Genomic DNA, 22182 nt, shown 5'->3' on the forward strand with positions numbered 1-22182 from the left:
GGCTTTCTGCGGAGCAGGGAGCCCAGTGCGGGGCTCGATCCCAGGACCCTGGGATCATGACCTGAGCCGAAGGCAGACGCTTAACGACTGAGCCACCCAGGCGCCCCTCAATGTGTGTCTTTTAAAGAGACATTTTTCCCCGTAACCACAATGCCATTATTCTGCCTAACAAAATTAACAGTTTGCTGTGATGCTTAGCTTCTGAATTTTATTCTCCATATTAGTATCATCAAATTCCTTTATGTCATCTAAAACCCAGTTAAATTCAAGTTACTGGTATCATTTTTAAGTGACCTGTTTTGTTTTGTTTTTATTTACATAAACATACTTGTATTTTGCAAGTGCTTGACTTTAACTTAACATAGAAGTTTTTTTGAAACACATAAAAGTAGATGAAATCCATGTAATAAATCCCTATGTACCTATGACCCAGCTTTGACAATTATCATCAACTCAAAACCCAGTTTTCTTTCATCTATTCTTCTACTTTCTTCCTCCTGGGTTATTTTCAAACATCCCAGATACCATTTCATTTGTAGTCTAGTTAGTGTATCTTTTTTTTTTTTATTAAGATTTTATTTATTTGACAGAGACACAGGGAGAGAGGGAACACAAGCAGGGGGGAGTGGGAGAGGGAGAAGCAGGCTTCCCGCTGAGCAGGGGGCCTGATGTGGGACTTGATCCCAGGACCCCGGGATCATGACCTGAGCCGAAGGCAGACGCCTAATGACTGAGCCACCCAGGCGCCCTATTTAGTGTATCTTTAGATAATGACTCTTGGGGCACCTGGGTGTTTCAGTTGGTTAAGCATCTGCCTTCGGCTCAGGTTATGATCCCGGGATCCTGGGATCCTGGGATCACTGGGATCACTCCCAGTGTCAGGCTCCCTGCTCAGCAGGGACCCTGCTTCTCCCTCTCCCTCTGCCTGCCGCTCCCCTTGCTTGTGTTCGCTCTCTAATAAATAAATAAATAAAATCTTTAAAAAAAAAAAAAAAATTAAATAAATAAATAAAAATCTTAAAAAAAAAAAGATAACTCTTAAAATGTATATATAGGTATATATGTATTTACCTCCCCCAATTCCTTAGTATCATCAACTATCCAGTATTCAAATTTCCAGTTATCTCAGATGTCATAGTTTATTTAATTTATTTATTTTTCAAATGTCATAGTTTTAATCAGGATCCACATAAGGTCACTACCTTCTTGCTGGTTGGTAATGACTTTTAAGTCCTTTTTAATTTAGAGGTTCCCACTCACTACCTCTCTTTCTTTCCTCTCCCTTGTAATTTATTTATTTAAAGACACCAGGTTATTCGTTCTTTAGAGTTTCTGAGTCTGGATTTTAATGATTACATCCATGTGGCTTAGTTTAACATGTTCTTAGGTCCTCTCTGTTAAGCTGCTATATCACCATTGAGCATACTAAATATTCTTGTAATCTGAAGATACAAAGGTTATTATTTTGTAAATCTTAGAATTTGATTTAAATACTATATAAGTATATAATGCTAGTCACCATTTAAAGTGTGGCCTTTTTTTTTTTTGGTGAAACAGTTTTTGTAAAGTGAGTTGATAGCTAATTAGAAGTTGTAAGCCAGATTCCTTGGCACTTCACATAATGAACAACATGAAAAGCAGCCCTGTAAGGGCAACATTAAAAAGAATTTTGTTTACTGATGTTATGCAATATCTCCTACCTTTAGCCTTATCTTCTTAAATATGCAGATACTGGAGTTACACTGTTTTCTCATGTAAAATGAGGGCAATATGTATATCAATGGCCTTTGGTGGGTCTTGAGAGAGAAAGCATCTAGCACAGTGCGAAGTATGGAAGAGACCTTTGAATGTTTCCTTTTCTGTAAGCATGGTCATAATTGTGAGACTCTTCTGTCTTTAGTAGAAAGTTTTAGGTATAAGACTGGTGGCCAGGGAAACCATACCTAGTCTAAAGGGTTAGGTTGGGTCAAGAGCAGGTCTGTCAGAGTGAACCAGGGTGTACACTCTGAGCCACTTAGGACAGGTTATAGAACAGCTGGTTAGAACAGATAGGTCATGTCACATGTACCCATGGTTCACTGTTCCCTCTTTCCCCCCAACTTCTTTGGTTGCTGTTTGACAGATTGTACGGTTCAGAAGATGGGCATTAGATCAGTTCTAGGAGTATAAGAAAAACAGTGATTGGACTACTAGGAAGAGAGAGCAGCAGATGTGGCCATGGGGAGCTAGGGACCAAGCAAGCCAACTGGCCAAAAGATGTAAATATAGTTCCAGCAGCAGGGAAGGACAAGCTGGTTGCAGAGAAACATGCAGAAAGTCTAATGAGAACAAAAGTGAAGGAGCAGTTTCTGGTTCCTTAAATGATACTTTCTTTCATGAGGCCTCAAAATTGTTTACGGGTAAGAACATTCCAGCTAAGCCTCTACGTTTGAATAACGGAACAGCAAATGGAGATGACTTTTGGCATTTATTCCTTTGTATCAGATAGAATCAGACATTTGGACCTGGGATAATGACCATCTGCTTGCCTCTTCTTGGTTGTGTAAGAAATTTGTATGATGTTAGGCTAGTTAATAGTATAGAAATTGTTTTTTTTTTTTTTTTTGCAGTTTTATAACTTTGACAGTCCGTGGTTAGTTCTCACCCACATTAACTGTCTGTAGATTTTTGAAAGTGGTGACAGGTACATAGGTAACCAGTGTATAGAGCTGGTTTGGTGAATCTTCATCCTTGTTACATTTTCTGGACAACTGCACACATATATGGTGTGGAACCTTCCTTATTACTTTGGCCCTGACAGTGTTGTTGAGTCTGGTGTCAGTGTGCACATCTGGAGTTCTCATCTCATTCATGGCAAATTTCCAGATGTCTTTGAGTGCCTGAGGGGCACACTTCTTGAAACCCACTCCATGGATGTGCTTCTAAATGTTGATGGTGTATTCTATGGTTACTACCTTGTTGATGGCAGAATGGCCCATCTTCTCGCCACCCTTCTTTGTGGGAGCTGTTCTGCCAGGCCCTGGTTGGAAAAAAAAAAAAAAAAAAGAATAGTAAATGCCCTGGCTCACATCAAGTGATTCTGTCATATCTTGTTTGGGGGAAAGTGTAGGGATAGAGGAATCTTCTCAAGAAACTCCCTTTAGTAGTAATTTTTCTCATAGCTAGCAGCTGATCTGCATACTCTGGGTAGAATAGGCTTTATAATTAGAAAGTAGTGTTATAAGTTACTTATTAGCTATGGGAAACAAATTGTATGGTATTTCCTGGGTTTAAAGAAGAATTGATTAAAGGCTAAGAAATTGTTTTTCCTTCTTTGGCAAGGTTCTTTCTAAATCTAATCTAGCTAGTCTTTGGGCAAATACATCAAAGTGTAAGGACTTGCTTCTGATTTGAACTAGATCTGTGTCTCTGGTGAATAATAGAAGTAGTAAGGAGGCTAAGTTGTCAGAGTTTGTGAAGCGATTCTGAGGCAAATAAATCTTGCCACCAGTGTTTGCTCCTAATGTTCCTTTAATTTAAGCAAAGATAGTTTCATGTTCCCGTTCTGGAATAATCTCTGCAAACAAATATGTTGAGCATATTGGAGCAGAGTGGAGTATGAGAAATAGTCAAGGACACTGTGCATTCATTGACTGGAGTAGAAGGTACCCACAGTGGCCTATGTTAATTCTGATACAATAGAACAACCTAGATAAATAGATAAAACTGTTTTAATACCCATTAATTTCTAGCGCTCTTTACAGACACTCTCCCCCTTTTAAGCATAGGCTATTCATTCTTTCAGTAAAATGTTGTATACCAACTATGTCTTAACACCATTACAAGAACTGACCCAGCTGTTGAAAAATAATTATACAAGAGTGAGCACTAATGTTGGTTTGCTTTGAATAAAGTAGACAGGACCTTTCTGCATAATTATAGTATTGACTGGGTACTGTGCTAAGGGATCTAATCCTCACCACAACTCTGAAATATCAGACTCAGAAGTAGTGATTCACCCAAGGTTATGTAATGAAGGAAAAATGGCTACTCTTACAGTAGAATCCAGGCTTTACAGGAATTGAAGTGGTATTTTGCTTAAAAATTGGGGGGGGGGGTCTGTAAATTACTGTATCTAAATAGGCTGTGATGTCAATAATTTACTAATTTTTACTAAATATCACAAGTTAGGATTTGAAAACTGGTGACCTCCCTTGACCTCCCCCATGGGAGCTAAACTAGGATCGGGGTCTCCAGTTTCATAGGTGTTAGCTTGTGGGGAGCTGTTGGGAAGGGAAGAATTTGGATCCCATTATCTATTTCTAAGGTTGTAAGGTTTCTGGAACTTTTGAAGCCATAGGAACTTTTTTAAAAAATCCCCTTAATTTCTTTCTCCCTCATCTTGCTTCCCATTCCTGCCCCCAATAAAAATAATCATATTTGTGAAAGAGGGCAAAGGGTATTGTGAACTAGCAGGTTCAGGCGGATGTTAAGTGTGGAGGGCAGGAAGCTGTGTTTACTAGGATCAGGTTATTGCTTGAGAAGAAATGTACCCTTAGAGAAGAGAGACTATCTGGGCACAAGGGTAGTAAAGAGAGGGACAATTCTAGTTCCCCTTGAAAACTGTTCATTCATATGGATCTTGTGGTGCTGATCTAAAGAAGTTGTTTCACTGGACCTGCTGGAAGACCCTTGTTCTTCGTCCAAGTGGATGAGAGGTATTTTCTTTTTGAACTATAGTGAGGGGTCTCTTGAGCACATTGGTGCAAAATGGTGTATAGGAAATGGTCAAGGGCATTGTGCATTCATTGCCTGGAGTAGAAGGCACCCTCAGTGGCCTAGGTGGTTCTGATGCAATAGAATACCACTCTTTGGTTGTAACAGAGGAGAACAACAAAAGCAGAATAATTCTCAGTTCCTTAAATTTTCGCACTTTATTTGGAGATCCATGTATAATAGTAAATTTATTCATAAGTGAATTGAACTAGCAAGTTTTTGCTTGGTTGCTATTGCAGCTCTCACAGTTCCTTTCCCTACAGGAATCCAGGTGGATTCTGGAGAAAGGTTCTTGGTTATGTCGCCTGGCTTGGTGATCTGCTAAAAAAACACTTGAGATGTACTTCATATACCCTCATGAACTTGTGACCCTGAATGTACCAGAGCCTAATACTATGATGGTATTAAATAAACTTCCTCCTTTTGCATTTAGGTTTTGAAGTTTGAAAAGCATGCTGTTCGTTCTTTGGCAAAGGGTGTATGAAGTTGAACAGTCTTTATTGGTGGAATGCCTTCTCTGCCACAGGAGAGGTTCAGGCTGTGTGACCTTTTAGGGACTGGGTTATTAAAAGGACTCAAATGTCATATTGGAAATAGGTAACCTTTAGATTATATATACACATTTTGTTCATTTATAAAATGTAAAAGTTAAAGATTTTCCCAAATCTAGAAAAATAAGACTGGAAAAAAGATTTTAAATTTCTTCTTTCTTTATTCCTCACCCACATTATTACGTTTTCATAGCTCCAATCAGTATCTGTGTTTCCCTGCTATTTGGAAATATGGTTACTTCATACATAACAGTTTTTTTTTTTTTTTTTTAAATGGGGGGGTGGTTTTCAAACTTCCTCTACTTTCCACAATCCAAATACCTTCGTAACTGTATCAAAAATGTAAATAAAGCTTATCTCCCCATTGGTTCCATTTCAGCAAACAGCTTTAAGTCCCTCTCCACTTACCAGGCAGTCAGTTTTTGGAAAAGGATAGTGGTTTTGTTTTGTTTTGTTTTGTTTTTTATTTTTTTTTTTAATTTTTTTTTTTTATTTTTATTTTTTTTTAAAGATTTTATTTATTTATTTGAGAGAGAGAATGAGATAGAGAGAGCACATGAGAGGAGGGAGGGTCAGAGGGAGAAGCAGACTCCCCGCTGAGCGGGGAGCCCGATGTGGGACTCGATCCCGGGACTCCAGGATCATGACCTGAGCCGAAGGCAGTCGCTTAACCAACTGAGCCACCCAGGCGCCCCTGTTTTGTTTTGTTTTTTAATGTGTTTATTTACTCTGGTGGTATTTGCATACACACAAAATATATAACTTAATTCATTTATAAGACAAACTAATTTGTTCAGCTAAAGCAAATGAACAACCAAATAAAAACCTTTGTCCTTTATTCCAGTTGCAATTTTTGGTAGCTTTTATTCCTTGGTTTTCTGACATATTCCAGGCTATTTTCGAGCTGTCCTGTTATGTGCAGGTTATAAGAAATTGACCATCTTAGGTGAAAATGGCAGAATTGTACAGCCTTAAAGGAACTTACTGACTCATTATTTGCCCATCGCTGCACATCTTTTCAAGAAAAAGTAGACAGATTTGCTAAGATCATTGGGCAAGGGATACAAACAAAACATTATACTTTGGAAGATAGTGGCTGTTTTAAATCTTCGTCATTCTCTTTTGAAAATACTCAAAATACAAAATAGCACTAAAGAGCAGAGGTGCAAGTTTGCTTTGATAACACTGTGGAATTGAATGTCTCATTTGCAAACACTTGTAAGTAACATTGTATCATATAATGGGCTTGTCTTATTAGCTTGTTTGAATATATTGGTGTTTCTTTTTTTCCATTTATGGCTGGCTCACTAGTGTCTCTGTGAATGGCTCTATGAACAATAGACCTCACTCACTGGTTTGTGTTGTCTTCTCCATGGGCCAAATTGCGACTACAGATCCATGATTCCAGTGGTGTACCTATTTAACGACTTATACTATTCCCTTTAGGAATCAACTGTAACGATCTATACCAAAGGATATTTGGCAAAAGTGGGAATATGACTTTGAACCTAAGTTTTTTAAGTTTACATTAGAGAGACTTATAAACGAGTTTTTAAAAAAATTTTTGTTGTTAATGAAATAGCTTAAAGAAGTGTTGATTCTGTTCAGAAAAGACCTCAGATGAGCTGAAATTTGAAGTGTTTATAAAGATAGTTCCCTGTTTTTAAGTGATCAAAGCATTTTTTGCTAAGCATTTTACATGCATATGTGCTAAGGACACAAAATTATTTTTGTCATATTATTAGACCTACAAGTGAGGTGTTAAAAAAAAAAATACTCCACGGGAGGTTCTAACCTGCAGCTAAAGCTGAGAACAACTACTTTAGGAAGATTCACAGATAGCTGGCTTGGGTCTCTGGGTGGATGGTTATGCTTCTTGGAGAGAAAATATGGAAAGAAAGTGGCTTAGTGTATAAATGTCCGATTGGGCTGGGAGTTGGAAATAGGATCTTAAGCCCAGAGGCAGTCAGTTCTAGAGATGAGGTATGGGAGAATTATTGGCAACAAGATGGTGTTACAGGGTTAGGTAAAATTGCCCTAGGTAAGCTTGCATGATGAAGAGAAGACCCAGAATCCTGAGAATCTTGACTGAGTAGGTGGAAGGAGAGGAACAAGAGAACAGATACGTAGGTGTTCAAAAAAGAAGCAGGAACGTAAAGGAGTGAATGGTATTTCAGAGGCCAAGAGAGAAGATAGGGTCAGGTTACAGAGAACAGAGGTGCCTGGTATATGGTGGGTGCTCAATAAATACTTGTTGCAAGTAGAATTTAGTTTTAGAAATCATAGGTTTCCACTGGATCTTCAGTAAGGAGGTTACTGGTGACCTTGGTAATAATTTAATTGTAGTAGTATTTCTCCTACCTTGCTCTAGGCTCGTCTTGTTCACCTTTGTAAGTTCCTTATTCTCTGCTTTAACTATCAGAGTTTTGTAGGGCTTTGCTGTAGGCCATTGGTTCTCCACGTGTGGCTACCCAGACCAGAAGCATCAACATCACCTGGGAACTTTTTTTAAAAATTTTTTTAAATTTTATTTATTTATTTATTTTTAAGATTTTATTTATTTGACAGAGAGAGACACAGCGAGAGAGGGAACACAAGCAGGAGGAGTGGGAAAGGGAGAAGCAGGCTTCCCTGCCGAGCAGGGAGCCCGATGCGGGGCTCTATCCCAGGACCCTGGGACCATGACCTGAGCCGAAGGCATACGCTTAACGACTTGAGCCACCCAGGCGCGCCTCACCTGGGAACTTGTTAGACATGAAAATCCTTAGTCCCTACCCAGACCTACTGAATCGGAAACTCTGGGGATGGCTCCTAGCCATTTGTATTTTAACAAGCCTTCCATGTGATTGTGATGCTTGCTCATATTTGAAAACCAATGTTTTAAGACCTTTTCTCTGTCTATGCTTTCTTTCTAGGCATTTAGTTTATATTATTATGGCTTAAGTTACCATGCTTTGTGCCCAGACTTCCAAATTTACCTCCTTGGTCTAGTTCTTCTGAGGACCAGGTCCACAGATCCATTTTGACTTGGCTGTCTCACAGTTCCTCCAGCTCAGCTTGTTGAAAACTGAACTCAGAATTTTTCTCCCAACCATCTTTTCCCGGGCTCAGTAATAGGCACTGTTATCAGTGCACTTGTTCATGCTAGAGACTTAAGCTCGATTCATGTGAGTTCTTACACAAATACTAACAAGTTCTAAGCACATTCCACTATACTGGATTAGGAGACACACACACACAAACAAACGAAATGGTGATAATGAGTAAGTGCCCCCCAAGTTAAGTGTAAGATAGTCTTTTAGGAAGTATCAATTCTCAGAGCTGCTAATAAGTGATCAATCAGCCTGCCTTGCTGAGTGTGATTCCAGAGTTTAAAGGTTGCTATTATAAAACATGGTCTCTAAACTGAAGTGTTCATCTTGTGCTCAACCAAATAAGCTTGTGTATAAAAGTATAACGTATCTGGTTACTGTTACAGGATTGAATATACTGTTACAAGATTAAAAGTTATGTCTGTTGTAATCCGTAGACAGTTTCCAGGAAAAGATGGGTTGTGAAGTGTTAGTGTGTAGAACTCTGGGGCCTGAATGTTTTGGTTCAAGTCATGATAGCACCACTTGCTGTGACCTTGGGCAAGTTAACTTTCCTACACAGTGCCTCCATTTCCTTATCTGTAAAATGGGGATAATAACCATCCATACCTCAGAGTTATTAGGATTAAATATATTTGAGACTTTGGAGTAAGCAGTGCCAGGCACATAGGTAAAGGTTCAATAAATGTAAGCTGTGTTATTACTGTCTCTTCCACTTCATCACTCTACTCCAGCCATTCTTGAATTCTCTTAGCTATTCAGACATACCATGTATTTGGATGCTTTAAAATGCTTATGCAGGGGCGCCTGGGTGGCTCATTTGGTTGTGTCTGCCTTCAGCTCAGGTTGTGATCCCAGAGTCCTGGGATTGAGCCCTGTGTCGGGCTGCCTGCTCAGCGAAGAGCCTGCTTCTCCCTCTTCTTCTGGCCCCCACCCCACCCCCCACTGCTCTTGCTCGTGCCCTTTCTCTGTCTCAAATAAATAAAATCTTTTTAAAAATTATTTGTCAGAGAGAGAGAGCAATAGAGAGAGAGAACAAGCGGTGGGGGGGGGGGGGAGTAGCAGGCAGAGGGAGAAGCAGGCTCCGCACTAAGCAAGGAGCCTGATACAGGACTCGATCCCAGGACCCTGGGATCATGACCTGAGCTGAAGGCTGACGCTTAACTGACTGAGCCCCCCAGGCGTCCCATCAAATAAATAAATAAAATCTTTAAAATTCTTATGCTTTCAGGTCTTCATTTAATTTTCCTCTGATTCCTCAGATTAGGGATCCTTTTATAAGTTTCCTTAATACCCTGTACTTCTTGGGACACCTGGTTGGCACAGTTTGTTAATCATCTGACTCTTGGGTTTGGTTCAGGTACTGATCTCAGGGTGATGATATTGAGCCCTGCATCAGGCTCTGTGCTCTTCGTGGATTCTGCTTGAGATTTTCTCTCTCTCTCTCTTTCCCACTGTTCCCTCCTGCCCCATGCGCATTCTCTCTCTCAAATAAATTAAATCTTAAAAAAAAACAAAAAAAACCCCTGTACTTCAAACATTTTTTGGTAACAGCTTTATTGAAATATAATTCACATGTCACACAATCCATTTACAGTGTATAGTTCAGTGCTGTTCAGAGTTGTGTAACTATTACCAAAATCAATTTTAGAGCATTTGATTCAAGTCATAAGAGTACACTTGCTATTATGAAATTAGCAGAAAGAATCCCTGTACTTACTCATCAACAGTCACTTCACATACTCTTCACTCCTTCCAGCCCCTGCCAACCACTAAATCTACTTTCTTTCTCTCTAGTTTTGCTTTTTTGGACATTTAATATAAATAGAATCATATATGGTCTTTTGTGTTTGGTTTCTTTCACTTAGCTAATGTTTTCAAGGTTCATCCATGTTTTAGTACGTACCAGTACACCATTTCTTTCTATAGCTGAGTAATATTCCATTATATGGATATAAAGTTTGTTTATTCATTCATCAATAGATGGGCATTTAGGTTGTTTCCACTTTTTGGTTGTTAGGAATAATGCTGTTGTGAACATCATGTACAAGTTTTTATGTGGATGTATGTTTTCATTTCTTTTGAGTATATACGTATCTAGGAGTGGAATTGCTGTATCATGTGGTACCTAGTCTATGTTTAACCTTTTTGAAGAACTGCCAAATTGTCTTTCAAAGTTGCTGCATGGTTTACATTTCTAACACCAGTGTATGAAAATTCCAATTTATTCATATCCTTGCCAATACTTATTATCTCTTTTAGATTCTAGCCATCCTAGAGGGTTTGAAGTGGTAATCTCATTGTGGTTCTGATTTGCATTTTCCAGATAGCTAATGATGTTGGGCATCTTTTCTTTTTTTTAATTAATTAGTTTGAGAGAGAGCAAGCGAGAGAGCACAAGCAGGGGGAGCAGCAGAGGGTGAGGGAGAAGCAGATTCCCCTCTGAACAGGGAGCCCGATGTGGGGCTCCATCTCAGGACCTGGAGATCATGACCCGAGCCAAAGGCAGCCACTTAACTGACTGAGCCAGCCAGGTGCCCCTGTTGGGCATCTTTTCATGTGTTTATTAGTTATTAGTATATCTTTGGAGAAATTCATATCCTTTCCTCATTTTTTAATTGGGTTTTTTTTATTACTGAGTTACAAGAATTCATTATATATTTTAGACGCAAATCCCTATCAGATACATGATTTGCAAGTATTTTCTCCCCTTGTGGGAGGTTGTGTTTTTTACTTCCTTGATAGTTAAAATTCAGAGTTTTTCATTTTGTCTATTTTTTCTTCAGTTGCTTGTACTTTGGGTGTCATATCTAAGAAACCATTGCCTAATGCAAGATTTATTGCCCAGTTTCTTCTAAGAGTTTTATAGTTTTAGCTCTTAGATGTTATGTAACTATTTTTCTGTTCTCTGTTAGAATGTCAGCACCATAAGAGGGCTGGGGTGGTGTTTGTCTTATTTATTTGTTCTTTGGGTCTCATTTAAGGTTTGGGAAATACTAAGTGTTCAATGATGATTGTTAATGATTTTGGAAAGACAGGTTTTAAGGAGCTATTATCAAAATGCATTAAAACACCTAACTTGAAACACTGTTTAGTTTTTAGTTTTTCTTTTAAAGCTGGGAACTGAACTATTTTGTTAATGTTGCCAGGAGTTAAATTAATACTTCAGATTAGGTTTAGGAGACTTTAAATAAATGTGTTTATTATGATTGCCTTCCCTAGTTCTCAGAATTTGCTTGTTTTGCATTACAAAACTGGGCTTTGTAGCTGAGTATTTAATGCATTTGCTTTTAGACTTGGAGAATTTTGTTTACTCTGTTTGAAAACATCATTATTGATTCTTAAAGAATAAACTAATGAACAAGTCCCATGTTTCTAAACTTCGGTGTTTCCTTGTGATAAGCAAAAATTTTACTCTACTTTCTGGGAATCTGATACCACCCTCAGAAGTTGTTGAAAGAACCCTTTTTTTTTTGTTATTTCCACAGTAAAGAGGGTTTTGTGAGGTTTTCCTACCAAGTGATGTTCCCCTTCCTGTATAATACTAGATTTGGAGTTAAGGTGGCATCTGAAATGAGGGCTTTGACATACATTAAATTCAACTACTGTGACTTCCCTGAATAACCTAGACTTTGTCACTGTAAAATTGCATACTTAATCTTTTGAGAAGAATTGGCATTTTGATAATGAGTGATTTTGTATCTGACTAGGAGTCAGTTTTTTGTTTTTTAGTGGATTGATGCGATAATTTCAATATGAGAAGTACCATAAAGTAGTGCAATAAACAAATGTAGGTACCTTGCTAGATTTCAGATAGAATCCTGGAGGAAAATTTTTAGGATTAAGCTAAATCATGGGAGGGAAATACCACCTCATTTAACACTTTTTAAAAATGTGGGTTTAAGAAGGCCTCAGTAACAGGTATTTATAAAGAATGTGTATGTGTCTGTATATATTAAAAAACTTAGAATTTTACATCAGAAAAATAAATCAAGCAATCTGATAAGTGTAAGGATACACAAGGGAAAGAATAATATTTGGATTTATTGATTAGTTACAGTGACACATCTGCTAGTGATGAAATTGTTTAATATGAGTTAGTATACATCTCAGTGAAATTGTGTTTAAGTCTATGTTTATGCTTGTGAATTTAATTTTTACAATAGTAATCTCATTCTGTTATTAAAAACTTAAAAAAAAATCTGCCCACATTGAGTGCTGTATTTTTTATGTTGGGAATAGATTATCTTTAATGCTTGAAGCACCAGCCCCAGTCTCATCAGCACCATCACTGTCATTCTTGTCCATGAAAATATCTTTCAGAATGTATAAGTTTGGGTACTGATTAGACATAATCCTATATCATTTGGCGGTGGGGGGGAGCTAGTGTGGAAACTTCCAATGAATTTTCTATATTTCAGTCTCACCATTCTCACCCACCACTTTATTTTATTTTGAAGTTGAATAATTTTGTTTTTGAATGATTCTGTCTTTGATCCATAGCAGTTAATTGCAAAACAAAAGCAACAAACAAAATACGCCAAACTGCGGCTTCTATAAATGTCAAGAGAATAGCAGAGTTCCTGTACTTCAAAGTAGTGAGGGTGGGTGAGGTGTGGGGGTTTGATTGAAGTGAATGATTTATTAGTCTTCTATGTTCTATTCAGTTAAGCTCTTTTTCTTTTGACCTTTAAGTAGGTTCCAAATACTTAGATTGAATTTTCTCATTTATATTTTATTGTTTTAAAAATAATTTATGATATAATTTAGAAAAGGTTTACAGCACTGTACATGTTTTTATTTTTTTATTTTTTGAAGATTTTATTTATTTATTTGACAGAGGGAGAGAGAGCACGAGCAGGAACACAAGCAGGGGGAGCGGGAGAGGGAGAAGCGGGCTTCCCGCCGAGCAAGGAGCCAGATGTGGGGCTCCATCCCAGGACCCTGGGATCATGACCTGAACCGAAGGCAGACGCTTAATGACTGAGCCACCAGGCGCCCCCATGGTTTTCTTTATTATGTATGACCATATCCCATCCCCCGAAAAGGGGGGTATTACAACAGTACTTTTTTTAGAGATGAAGAGGAAAATAGAAGCCAATTTACAAAAATTTGATTTGGGCAGTTTTTTTGGGAATGTCATTTTGAGACATGAGATATACCTCTCTTTTGTTTTTTTGAGTGCTTTCTTGCCTCACTCTCACCTAATTTGCCAGGTATGTTTAAAAGTATGGCCTCAGAAATTAAGGAGTGCACTTGTTGTCATGAGCACAGGGTGATGTATGGAACTGTTGAATTACTATATGGTACACCTGAAACTAATATAACACTATTATGTTAACTGGAATTAAAATAAAAACTTAAAAAATATAAAAAAAAAAATGTGGCCTCAGTCTTAAATAATGATAAACCATTTTGTTTACAGTCACTGTAAATTGCAAATAATTTAGATGGCCAACCCATTTTTATTGTAATCAACTTTCTAGGTTTGGAGCTCTGTTGAGACTAGTTTTTCAAAATACATTTTTAAGATTTGTTAAAAATATGGGATTTATCTACTTTTTGTTCTTTGTGGCAAAAATGATCACGAATGGTTCCTAGCACACTAAGGCAGTAGATGCTGTATCTACTGAGGACGTGCCCAAGAAGAGCTTAAACCCTTGGGATTCTTTTAAGAATAGCTGGTCTGAGAAGACACTCCCTTCTCAGCTCCCCTTTCATTTTAGTTTGAGCAATAGATTTCTTTGACATTAGCAATTAATTGACCTAAAATATAAGTTCTAATTAATGCATTAGAATTGCATCTGGGAAAAAAGTTTCAAAAATAGAACTTTTAAAAACAAGCTATTTTCATTGAATCAGCTCAATAGTGGAATTTCCTGCAAGACCTGAATTTTATCCCCTGTTTTTCCTCCACCTTAGTAAAAGGTATAAGGCCATGTTGATGTGATTATAAAGTCATATCATTTTAAATGTCTTTTTTTTTTTTAACTTTTTTTTTAAGGTTTTATTTATTTGTCAGAGAGAGGGGTAAAGAGAGCACACACAAGCAGGGGGAGCGGCAGGCAGAGGGAGAAGCAGGCTCCCCGCTGAGCAAGGAACCTCATGCAGTACTCCATCCCAGGACCCTGGGATCATGACCTGAGCTAAAGGTAGACGTTTCAACAACTGAGCCACCCAGGCATCCCTTAAATGTCTTTTTCATACCTTTTCTGATTTTTGCCTTGAAGTCAGTTAATAAAGCATTAATGTAATATAGATTGAATAAAATATTGACAAACCACAATGACAGATAAAGTGCACATTTTAAGCCTGTATAAGAATAGTAGAATACGCCTACAAACTAAGCTTTATTTTGCTACTTATTGCCTGCAGTGAATTTCCACTTTTTTTTTTTTTTTAAGATTTTATTTATTTATTTGACAGAGAGACAGAGAGAGAGGGAACACAAGCAGGGGGAGTGGGAGAGGGAGAAGCAGGCTTCCCGCTGAGCAGGGAGCCCGATGCGGGGCTCGATCCCAGGACCCTGGGATCATGACCTGAGCCGAAGACAGATGCTTAACGACTTGAGCCACCCAGGCGCCCCTCCACTTCTCTTAAAAGTTTGTGAAACACATGGTTTTCTGTACAGTTGCAGTGCTTATATTTTTTTTAAAATTTTTTTTTTTTTTTTAAAGATTTTATTTATTTATTTGAGACAGAGAGAATGAGAGAGAGAGAGAGAGCACATGAGAGGGGGGAGGGGCAGAGGGAGAAGCAGACCCCCTGCCGAGCAGGGAGCCCGATGCGGGACTCGATCCCGGGACTCCAGGATCATGACCTGAGCCGAAGGCAGTCGCTTAACCAACTGAGCCACCCAGGCGCCCGCAGTGCTTATATTTTAAAGGTTTCTACTTAGTTGTTTCTACACAATATCCTTTTGAAAATTATATGATGTCATATCTAGTATCCAGCGCATATATTTTAAGTTTATAGATTATGCACGGAAATAATCATCTTTGTGCTTAAAAACAATCCATATTTAGGGGCACTTGGGTGGCTCAGCCAGTTGGGCATCTGCCTTTAGCTTAGGTCATGATCCTCGGGTCCTGGGATGGAGCCCCATGTTGGGTTCCTTGCTTAGTGGGGAGTCTGCTTCTCCCTCTCCCTTGGCACCGCCCACCCCCCCACCCCCGCTTGTGTGCTCTCTCCCCTCTATCCCAAATCTCAAATAAATAAATAAAATCTTCTTAAAGAAACCCAGTCCATATTTAGGTCTTACTAAATGGAACCTTCCTCCATTAGTACTTTTCAGATAATAAAATTTTTTATTGTGTAAAGGAGGAAGAGAATTTAGCATCTGCATTAGGATCATTTTTTCCTATATCCTATTAGCTAATTCCAAGGTTGTTTAATATGGTATCCACCCATTTCATTTGGCTGCAACTTTTGCTCTTATGAAAGTAAGACTGATTGTTCTGAATTGCTATGTATATGTGCTTTGGCACAGCATGAAGGTACCCTTAATAACATTGCCATTGTCTTTAAAACAGCTTGCAGTTATGACTACAAATAAAAGGGTGGAACAGGAGGGCATGGCAGATAATGGTTCTTTTTTCCACCCCGAGTGTTTAACAAATCTCCTGTGTACTATGAGCCTTTTGTGTGCCCTTGGACTACCTACTGTATTTTCTGTATATTGTTCCTAGTCAACTAAAATGTTTGCATATTTGTCACTATAACTTTGACATGTCTGCAGTCGACCACTTTGATTTCTTTTTGTGGAGGCAAGGAAAACAAAATGTGTGGAAAGAAGTTGAGTGGCCTTGCCTCTCTTGGCATTTATTTTTTCACTTGCATGTTTAAATACTTACATGTCTAAATTATTTTGGGTGACTCTTATCCTCCAAACATTTGTTTACTGTAGTCTGTTTAGAAATTTGGGAATGGTCTTTAGTTTTAATCCTTTTCCTTTTTCAATGCACAGTAATAATACTATCTGTACTGTGTAATTTATTTTTAAACAACGATTTTCTATGGAACAAATTGCTGGCTATTTGAATAGCTCTGTTTTAGATTGCTTAGAGATTCTGTACTGACCATTAAGGAAAGATATTATTGCTGCTATACTTTATCCTATGTTAAATAACTGTATGAAGTGATGAAAGAGGAGAAAACAAATACCCATAATTCAGAAGTCAGAAAAGCTTGCTTACTGCTTTACAGAATCTTCTATTCCTCATTGGCCCCTTTAAGAGAAGAAGACTGATACTTAATGACGTTCATGGCAATCACATATGGTTGTTAGCATTTATTCCTATTTTGCTGATTCAGAAATGGAGGATCAGAGAAAATAAGTATTTTACCTAGAATTACAGGCATATAGCTTCTAGTAGTGCGACTCCAAAGCCAAAATTTTTTGTTCTAAGCATATCATTTTCTATTTGAAGTGGCTTATTTTTAGGATCAGTTTTATCCTTTGGGAGATCCACTTAGTAGCATAAAATATTTAATGTATTAAATAAATCAGAATTCAGTGATGCTTAAGGTATACTAGGAAACAAGAATAACTTGTCTTCTTTGATTTCTTATGGAATTCATTAGTAATAGCCTTACCTTTAAAGGTACTGCTATAGTACTTTAACATGGATTTTTACATTTGATTTTCACATTAAGGTTCTTCCATATTTGGATTATTATCTTCATTTTATAGATGCTGAAACTGAGATGCAAGCTTGAGGTAAGTGCTAAGTATTGCTAGATGTGAAGTTCAGGTTTTCAGAAGAAAACAGTGATTTACTATAAATAGAACCCAGTGATTCTGAATCAAGATACTTTAGGCAATAGTACCATCAATTCCTCCTTAGTTCCCTATCTTTAAAAATGAAGAGGTTGAACCAGGTGATCTCTAAATGGGGTTACTTCTTGCCTCTTTAAATGCTCCAAAACGATTACATTTTAAAAGTTTCAGGGTCCATGAACTTGAATGAGAAAAATGTTAGATACTTGTTTTTACTAATCTCTAACTGAAATTTACCATTTCCTTTAAACCACAGCAAATTAGCAAGCAGTCCCTGTGACTTTGTGAAATCGCAGATACTTTTATCATATTGCAGTTGTTGCAGATATCTTGAAAATATTTATGTTGGTCATAATTTGGAAATTATGGTAGTTAATAGACTTGTCATTAGAGCTTGTTACTTTATATTTTACAAAAGTAAGAAATGTATTTTATACTGTATGAATTTTTATATATTTTGATAACTGTATTTTAATGTAATTGGCTTTCTTAGTGTGTATATGTTTGTTTTTGCTTTAAAAAAGTTTATAGGTGGCTGGGTGGCTCAGTTGGTTAAGCATCTTGCCTTCGACTCAGGTCATGATCCCAGGGTCCTGGGATTGAGCCCCACATCAGGCTTCCTGCTCAGTGAGGAGCCTGCTTCTCTCCTTCTGCTGCTCTCCCCTTGCTTGTGCTCTCTCACTCTCGCTCTCTCTTAAATAAATAAATAAAATCTTAAAAAAAAAAGTTTACAGTTTTCACATACTGCCAAGGGAATTTATGGCACAAAAAAGGTTTAGTACCCTTGAACTGCATGTTCTCCTCAGTGACTGCGGGAGTGATGTGGTTGATGTGAAAGAACTTTTGGATTCTGCTTTATGGGGAAACTATGCATAGAGGGGGGGAGTCATCTCTGTATCACTCAGGTTTCCAGAATGATGGATTATGATTATGTGATTTCTCAGTAACACAAGGAAGCTAGATAGAACCAAAATGGCGGTGATAGAAATAAACTTATGATCATCTCTATTTTGGATATTCATTTTGCAAGAATTAAGTTTCTAAGTAGTTGTTCCATTTGAGGGATATAGGAAAAGACCTCTTATTTGAGGTTATCTGCTGTTGATATTCCAAGCCAGGAGGACTAGCTTGCCAAGAACAAAAGTTACCCATACAACACATGTACTGCACAAAATATTTCTGAGACAGAAGATGACTTGGAAGGCTGTATTACCTTAAAAACATTAGGATTAGGACATTTGCTGTTGAGTTTTTGTGTGTGAGAGTATGTGTGTATTTTGTTTGCCTTGTTTATTTTGCTTGTTTGGCTCTTAGTAATGTATGTATTAATTAGTTATGAGGAAGGAAATGGTAACAAATTCTTCATATTAGTAAAAATCAGGAATATGCACAAAATTCAGTAGTTTAATTGGAACACAAAGCCTGCTGGAGTTTTGTCCTGTGGTGAGTTTGTTATTCCATTTGAAATGCATTTATCTTTTGATTGGGTAGGGTGGGATTTGCATTCTCGAAGTCACAATGAGTTTCCAGATCCTTATCAGTCAGTATTAGGAGGGACTGTTTTTAATAGTGATAATGAAGCAGCTATTCCCCGGAGGAGACTTAGTCACTGGCAAAATTGTCAAGAGCCTGAAATAGTTTGGGAAAACTCAGGATGGAAATAGCAGGCTGTTTCAAAAACAAAACAAAAAACTCAAGCTGCTTTTTTGGGGACAGTGATCTGGGGTGGATGGAGGTGGCAAGAAACCAGATGAACTTCCCTAAGTCTGCAAGCTACCTAGAAGCCGGAAGAGATTAGTATTATTTACCTAAAGCACTCTAGTGTGAACAAGAAGTTTGGAATATCATAAGATTAAAGTGGTTAACAGCCACTAATCTGGAATATTCTCTGTGTACATTGGCAATACTTAATTTGACTTTGAGGAAAAAAATTCTTCTGGTAGCGGATTGTTCTGGTTGCCAGTTTGAGAAAAATTTGGTATTTTATGCCAGATACTTTACTGATGTTCGGGGCGTGTGTGTGTGAGGGGAGTCTTCATGATCCTACAGACCACATTGGCATGCCAGGGTTTACTAATTAATAATGAAGATAAGATAATCTTTGCCATGATTAGATGAAGATGAGAAATGTAGAACATGTCTTCATATATGTCTAGCCTACCTTAATTTTAAGCTCAAGAGGAATCTTTTTTAGATTAGGATTTCTTCATGGCCGCCTGCCTGCCAACATAACAAGCTGTAAAACCTTGTTTAGTTTCCTTAAATCCAGAAATGATTCTATACCAAATCCAAACAAACCAAATCACTCTTAAGGGAATAAGTGAAAACATGTGTAGCTAGCTGCCTTGGCTGGCCTACATGTGTTTGCAAATTGGCTCAGTTCTCTGTGCTAAGCAAATTCCTTCTTAAACATCCTATGATGACCATGACCATCAGCATCATCCATTGTGAAGGTGAACAGAGGATGTGACATTTATCTGAACTGTGTTTTGCAAACTCTGACCAAAATAACTTTTCTAGCTAGATAGACAGCTGACAGCTAATAGCTGATCTGAGAGCTATATAAAGACAGAATAAAAGGGCGCCTGGGTGGCTCAGTTGGTTGGGCGACTGCCTTCGGCTCAGGTCATGATCCTGGAGCCCCTGGATTGAGTCCCGCATCGGGCTCCCTGCTTGGCGAGGAGCCTGCTTCTCCCTCTAACCCTCCCCCGTCTCATGTACTCTTTCTCTCTCATTCTCGCTCTCTCAAATAAATAAATCTAAAAAAAAAAAAATAAAGAGAATAAAAACAAATGCTCTCCAGTTGTGTTCAAATAACATATGGTATATTACAATTTCTGTGTACTGAAAGCTTTTAATTTAGTGTCAGGAATAGTAAAGGTATGAAAGAAATTGAATTTGTTGCCCCCTTAAAGGCACATTCTAGAGTTAATTATGTTTATTTGAATTTTTCACAGAGTTAAATGGAAAGTCTCTTTATATTGTTTGGAAAGAATGTAGGCTTGCAGAGGGAAACCCAGTGTGAGATATGGAGTCATTTGGTATAAACTGCTGAGCTAACTACCTTCTGAAAGGTAAGCTACCACCTTTTCCTGAGTTGGGCCAGATTGGGTATCATATGACACAGCAATATCCCTGATAGTTGGAATTACAGATGATTTTGAATATTAGGTGATATGGGAAACAAAGGCAAAAGAAAAATTAAATTTCCATACTACTTACAGCCCATTGATGAATTCTTGAAACAGGCAGAGTGACATTCCTCTAGGAACTCAACTGCCTTGATGTTAATACTTTGCTAAGGGCAAAAGGGAATCTTAATCTTACCCTGAGCCCCCAGGATCCTTGTTAAGTCTACTTTAACATATAAAAATTCCTCTGGAAACTTTATCTCTACCGCCCAAGATATATGTTGGCAGTCATCCCCCAAGCATATGACCCACTGATATACATCTGAAGGGTCTCATGACTAAGGTTTTATTAGACAGCAATAAATGACCTTTTCCTAACAATAGCTAGCCCCCTCAAGGTCGTCCTAGGAACCTTGCTTCTAGAATTCCTTAGAGACTTAAGCTATCTGTGACCCCCTCCCAACTTGAAAGTATATAATCAACCTCTCCTCATGACCTCAGTGCAGCTCTTCCTGCCCATGGGTCCTGTCCCCATGCTTTAATAAAACCACCTTTTTGCATCAAAGACATCTCAAGAATTCTTTCTTGGCCATTGGTTCCAAACCCTAACATCTTTCCTACATCATTAGACAGTAGTAATAAGATGCTTAACTTTTTATTATACAAGTAATACATTTTTGTAGAAAATTTGGAAAATCTTGAACAAATGGAAGGAGAAAAATTTTCTTGTTGAGAAAACTTGTAATCTGAAAGAAGAATCATGAACTAAAACATTCTGAAGATTTTCTGCTAGTTTTTCTCATGTTTTTATTTTGTATTTTTTTATCAAAGTTTTAAATGTGCATGAAGATAAAATAGCTCTGTAAGATGTGTTTTGAAAAGCAGCAGTTCTCCTCCACTTCATCTCCCACTTCTCCCTCTCTGGAGGCAAACATTTTAATTTCTTAGAGCTGATTCTTTTTGCATTTATCTCTGTGTTCTTGTAGGGGAGGAAAAATTTTTTTCCTGCTACCCTTCTAAGTTCTCCAGCTGGGGCCTGTAAATTGAACTGACAAAACACAAAAAACAAAAATTGAACTGACCCTGTAAATTGAACTGACAAAAAAACAAGAGAAAAGCATACAAATTTATTTAATAAAAGGTTTATGTGACACGGGAGGCCTCATAAGGAAATGAAGACCTAAAGAAATGGTTAAGCCTGAGTATTTTTATACTATATTTGATGGAAGAGTGAAACGTCATATAAAGAGTATAAACTGAGGTATTAAACTGTAGGAAACTTAGCAAAGCCATTTCCTTTGGATTTCTCTCTGTATCCCTCCATCTTCACAGAAAAGGATGTTCCTTTCCTCCGGGTATAGGAAGGACATCTCTTTACATGAAGATCTTAGGACCTGCTTCAGGAGAGAAGGGAAGATCAGAAAGTCTTTCCTGCACCTGCTGTTTCTCAAATTTCTTCAGTTTAAAGTAGTCAGTATTGCCAAGGCACCATATTTTGAGGTAGCAAGTTCTGAATACTGTCATTATTAACAGCATGTTTGTATTCTGATTTCTTGATTGGTCAGCTTCAGTCAGTATTTCTTGATTTCCCATTACGGCAGGGTTTAGTTCTTTCTTGACTTCCCCAGGTACCCTTTTTACTTTTTCTTCTCCGATCCTAGTGTAGTTGTTCATAACTTTGCTTAGATTGATATTTCAGTGTTTACACAGTTAAGACTGAACATGCAGGGCACCTGGGTGGCTCAGTTCGTTAAGTGTCTGCCTTTGGCTCGGGTCATGATCTTAGGGTCCTGGGATCGAGTCCCTCATTGGGCTCCCTGCTCAGCGGGGAGTCTGCTTCTCCCTCTCCCTCTGCCTCGCCCCCCTCCCCCAAA

The 22182-nt window shown here is 38.0% G+C and overlaps 1 protein-coding gene across 8 annotated transcripts in view; it reads left to right on the forward strand.

Annotated features, from left to right (window-relative positions):
- FBXO34 (F-box protein 34) overlaps positions 1 to 22182 on the forward strand; it is an 86148-nt gene that overhangs the window by 24264 nt on the left and 39702 nt on the right. For 5 of the 8 annotated variants that reach the window (XM_078053734.1, XM_078053735.1, XM_078053731.1 and 2 more), the window contains exon 2: positions 20135 to 20251. The exons of the other annotated variants lie outside the window; for them this stretch is intronic. The gene's annotated coding sequence lies outside the window, so the exon portion shown is untranslated. The remainder of the gene's footprint in view (positions 1 to 20134; positions 20252 to 22182) is intronic. 8 annotated transcript variants of the gene reach the window in all.

This window comes from Halichoerus grypus, chromosome 8 (genome assembly GCF_964656455.1).
Source record: "Halichoerus grypus chromosome 8, mHalGry1.hap1.1, whole genome shotgun sequence".
Lineage (NCBI taxonomy): Eukaryota > Metazoa > Chordata > Mammalia > Carnivora > Phocidae > Halichoerus > Halichoerus grypus.